General features: G+C 43.3%; 1 long non-coding RNA gene across 1 annotated transcript; it reads left to right on the forward strand.

The window, feature by feature from the left end:
- Nucleotides 1-461: 461 nt before the first annotated feature.
- Nucleotides 462-4072, forward strand: LOC127200410 (uncharacterized). The gene is made up of 3 exons (XR_007832036.1): nucleotides 462-590; nucleotides 1562-1630; nucleotides 3948-4072. It is a non-coding gene; the product is annotated as an uncharacterized LOC127200410 (long non-coding RNA).
- Nucleotides 4073-4636: the final 564 nt, after the last annotated feature.

A 4636-nucleotide genomic window follows, 5' to 3' on the forward strand; every position in this document is an offset into this window, starting at 1 on the left:
GAGGGCATCAGCTCCCCTGCAGCTGCAGTTACAGATGCCTGTAAGCCACAATGTGAGTGCTGGGAATTGAACCCGGGGCCTCTGGAAGAGTTCTTAACTATTTAACTCTCTCTCCAGACCTGGCAATACAATGTTTATATTTATCTCATAACCTATAATCTTATGGTTTAAGGAACTGTCTCAAATGGCATAGTTGTCTACCACAGATGGTAACTTTGCCTCTTATTTAGCAGATGGCTGTCTTTATCTCTCCTTGGTGTGCTGGCCACAGTCTCCGGCACAGCGCTGGGTGTGGGAGCGTCTTCTTGGTATTTGTGATTTAGAGGAAGCCAGCCACTGTTTCAGTGTTAGGTTTGTTGGTAACTGTAGAGTGCTTTTTTTTTTTCCCCAGGTTGAATACATTCTCTTCTGGTTCTTTGGTTCTCTAACTGCAAGCCATTTTCTCCTCCCAACAGAGAAGGAAAGACTTTACAACACACACATTGACAGAAACGATCTTAATGCCATTTCCGACATTCAGCGGAATTTAAGTGCGATAGGAATCCACCTCACAGCTGATGAGATACAGAGGGCGCTGGATGGCTCTGCTGGTGTGTAGCTGCTTCACTTTCTTTTCCTCTTCTCTTCTGTCTTACACCCCAGCTGCAGATCCCCCTCCTTTGAGCCCCACCCCCCGCCCCACAGGGACACCAACCAAACACGGCATTAAGACAACACAGTAAGGCCAGGCAGTGCCAACATCACATCAAGGCTGGACCAGGCAGCCCAGCAGGAGGAAATGGGCCCTACAAGGAGGCAAAAGAGAATAGATGTTAAAGATTCTTTTTACTTTACACCAACAAAGGTGCCATATTTCTGAAATGTTGTCACTCACCCTAAATGCCCAAGGAGCTCCAGCCTAATTGTTTTCCTCCTTCTTTTTCTCTCTTTCAGAAAAAAAAAAAAGACTATTTTTCTTACTTTTTAAAATAACAGATTTGTATTGAAGGAATATTTATTTATTTTTGAGGAGATAGGTTTAGTTCACTCATACTTCTGTATAGCAGTTCATAATTGAAAGCAGTTAGGGTGGGAGCTCAACAGGGCAAGAACCTGGAGCCCAGCGCTGCTGCAGAGGCCGTGGGGGAGTGCTGTTACTGGCTTCCTCCTCAGAGTGGTGTAGCCTACTTTTTTTTTTTTTTTAAATTACCATTTTTAAATTTATTTTTGAGTCTGTATTTTAATTTCTCCCTTCCTTTTTGTTCCTCTAAAACTTCTCATACATCTCTCCCTGCTCTCCTTCAAGTTCAAGGCTTCTTTTTTCATAAATTATTATATATACATATATTTATATGTGTATATATTCACAAATATAACCTATGGAGTGGATAAAATGAAGGAACATATTTTAAAAGTCCCAGCTTTTATTATATATTTGCATATCTCTTTTTCTAAGATAATTGTTGGGTTTCCTCTTTATTTTTGTGTTTTACAACTCTGGCTTTATAACATCAAGTGGTCTTTTTTTTTTTTTTTCTTTTAAATCATAATATTAAAACTGTTTCTTCTTTTTGTTCTAAAGGTGATGTGATACAGCTTAAGGATATCATCAGAGAACTAGCCAATGATGATATATTTAGTGAGTGCCAAAGTAAGTATGAAATTTGAAAAAAATGCAAATAAAAGCTTCATGCTCATAGGCTTACTATGCATTTATTTTTTGGTAGGTGTTATGCACATGTGTATGCGTGCTGGCCCTTATGTGTGGAAGGATCTTTGTATTCAAGAGGCCAGAGGTTGACATTGGATATCTGCCGGGGGGGTGGTGGTGGTGGTGATGGTGGTGGTGGTGGTGATGGTGGTGATGGTGGTGGTGGTTGTGGTGGGGGCAGCCCTGGCAATAGCCAGGTCCCACAGAGGAGATAAGGAGTAGGCCGAGGGATGAGTGAACCAGGCATGGGGTCGGGGGAATCTTGCTTCCTGACTGACTGGCATCCAGCTTCTTTATTCATACAGAACTTAGTAGGCAGGGACAGATTCATCTTGTTCCAAAACATAGATCTTACTATTTTTGTCTCCAAACATGTGTTTTAACTTCCTCTTGATTGTTAATTTAGTCATCATTGATAAACGGTGACAGAACAGAATTATCTTTTCCAGTCATTTTCCCTCATCCACCCCACAACCTAACTTTTAAGAATTTTTTGGACAAGGACACTAGACAGAAATATCTAAGCTAGCCTGGGTAGATTGCCATGTCCTGAGCAGTGTATCATCAGCTTTTAATAGAATATAATTGTCATTACGCCTGAGAAAAGTCTTCAGGCCAAAACTGCTGCAGTTACATTCAGTTTCTGGCATAATACAATGTTTATATTTTATATATTTTTAGATTTTATGTGTATGTCTGATCTTGGTGTTCTTTTGTTCCTTGGTCATATGACACCAGAGTGGCCCTGTCTGAGCCAGCTTTCCTGGGAAAAGTGTCTCAATGCTCCGTTCTTGTGCCATCTACCTACACCATTCTTCGTCCATCAGTATAAGGAAGGAGCTTTTGATTTGATCTGCTGCCAACTTTTCTAGCCCACTGCGTCCTGTTTACCTTTTTAAGTTTACTTTGTTCTGATTATCTTGCTCCTAAGTAAGCGCAGGGGCCGATGCTCCAAGAGTGTCTTGGAGGCCAAGTCTCTTAAGAAGGTCTCTGGCATCTTGATTTGAGTCACAGCCTCCAGGCCATAAAGGAAGCCCTTCAAGTAGGGCCAGATAGGGATATCTCCCTAAAAGCGGGAGGAGCATGCTCAGGACTTTGCTGGGGAAGCTTATAAACAGTACTCCTGGGAGATAGCATAAACAAATCATAAGAAATTTCCCATCCATCTTATATCTCCAAATCAAACAATATTAAAAGCTCCCCAGACGTGCAACACATGAAGATCAAGACCAAAAGGGGGAGACTGCACCACAGCGATTGCATCATTCAGCCCAGCTCTGCTGGAATTTGCCAGGCAGGTTTGCTGGCTTAATGACTTCCGCTGTTCCCGTTAGATATGGCTGTGCCGGATATCCTTCTCAGTTGCTCTCTACCTTCTATATGGAGTCAGGATTTCTCACCTGAGCTCACCAATTGGCTCCAGTTAGCTTAGCTACTTTGCTCTGGGGATTCTGTGTGTCTTTCATGGACTGGGGTCACTGGTGGGTCACCATGCTTGCTGGACATGGATGAGGGTGCCGGATATCCAAATCTGGCTCTCACCCTTGTGCAGCAGGTATTCTACCATGGAGCCATCTCCCCAGCTCTGTGTGTGTTGTTTTTAGCAGACGACCTTTCTCACCTCCTTGCCTCCACCTCGCTGGTGCTAGTATACAGCACATGTATGTGGTCCTAGAGAGGGAATGCATGGCTTTATGTGTGCCAGGCAAGCACCTGAACACTGAGCTGCATCCCTGGGCTCTGGCACCATTAGGTATCAGTTGGCTGGTTTGTTGTTTAGCTTTGAGAGTTGAATGCTTAAGATAAAAATGTCTCAATTGATCTTGTTTTCTAACGTTAGCATCAAAACCTCTTATAAATTTTATGGCACTTCCTGTTTAGCAAAGCAGAAAGAAAACAGATTGAACAGGCATCGTGGAGAATAAATACATTTCCTTCAAATCAGGTTGTAATGGGGCTGGAAAGATGGCTCAAGCACTAGGACTCTCTCCAGTGCTCATGTAAAGCCAACACATGGCATGCAGGGATAATAATGACACACGCTTGTCATCCCAGCAGCAAGGAAGTGGGGACAGGAGGATGCCCTGGCCAGATGCAGCAGCCTCACTGGCCAACCAAAGTCCCATTGAAAGACATGGTTTAATTTTATATATATATATGGCTAAGTACCTGCGCACACGTGCACATGTGCCATCAGGCTGCTATGTGATTGGCTGGATATGCTAACCCTGCCTTTATATTTTTGCCATCAAAATAGGAATAGAGGACGCATATAACATTTGCAAAAACACTGAGGGCAAAGCTGACATTAAAGAAATTCTGTCTATCTTGGAGAGCTTCAAGAAATCTTTACAGGAGGAAGGGCAGCCTGAGGTGTTTCCGACTTCTGAACCAGATGGTGAGTAACCCAGTCACTTCTCAGGTCTTGCTTTAGAGCCCACACGGGCTTTTTAAAAAGGATGAGAATACTGTGTGTTAGGGAGGTCTTCATTGACTGGATGCCCACATATTGGCCTAGGTGGAGAGTGCTTGGGTAGTCTTTATTTGGATGAGACTAACGGAAGTAATTTTGTATTTAATGTTTTGAAACACTGACTCTCATTTATTGGAATGCAGTAGTTAAAATATCAATATGGCATATCTATCTCTTCATCCCTGGATTCTAGGGGTGGCACAGAGCTCCACGGGCCTTTGGTGCCTTTGATACAGACTATAATTTCAGTCCCTTCGCCATTGTCACAGTCATAGAGTTCTTAGGTTTGACAAGCCATTGGAAGACAAGATGGGTGTGATTTCTAGAGTCACACAGGCATCTGCTGCAGCGGTCCTGTTTTCTTTGCAAGGAGAGTTTGTGTTCACAGCTTGCAGTTTACGTCAAGGGCAGCAGCAGCACTCGGCGCTGCTCGCTCTAGGCGACTGCTTGGAGAGGAGCGCAGTCAGGAACTT

Source organism: Acomys russatus, chromosome 16 (assembly GCF_903995435.1).
Source record: "Acomys russatus chromosome 16, mAcoRus1.1, whole genome shotgun sequence".
In the NCBI taxonomy this organism is placed as follows: Eukaryota; Metazoa; Chordata; class Mammalia; order Rodentia; family Muridae; genus Acomys; species Acomys russatus.